Source organism: Alligator sinensis, unplaced genomic scaffold (assembly GCF_000455745.1).
Source record: "Alligator sinensis unplaced genomic scaffold, ASM45574v1 scaffold844_1, whole genome shotgun sequence".
NCBI classification, from domain to species: Eukaryota; Metazoa; Chordata; order Crocodylia; family Alligatoridae; genus Alligator; species Alligator sinensis.
In genome coordinates this window covers 135,356-135,724 of record NW_005842715.1, presented here as the reverse complement: position 1 = coordinate 135,724, position 369 = coordinate 135,356, and positions in this window count along the sequence as shown.

The window sequence follows — 369 nt, the reverse complement described above, 5'->3', positions numbered from 1 at the left end:
CAGACAGGAGCGCTAGAGCATCCCAAGCAACTGGTGCCAGTAAGCAGGATGAGAGAGAGCAAGGCCACCCTCAACACAGCACTGGCCACAGCCCGGCTCCTAGGGGCACCCAGGGGACACCAGGCACAAGCACAGACCTGCTGCCACCCCGGCCTGGAAGGACTCCTCTCGCACATGCCCCAAGGGGGCATCACTGCAAGCAGCCTCTGCCCTGCACCAGCAGAGAACCAGGCCCAGTGCGCACCCCCTGCCCCCACCACCGCTCTTAAACCCATTTCACAGGCGCGTACACTGAGCCCGGCTGGCCCCTACCCCCGGGCCCATCTCCCCGGAGCACCAGCCCGCAGCGGGCAGCCCCGGCCCGGGGAG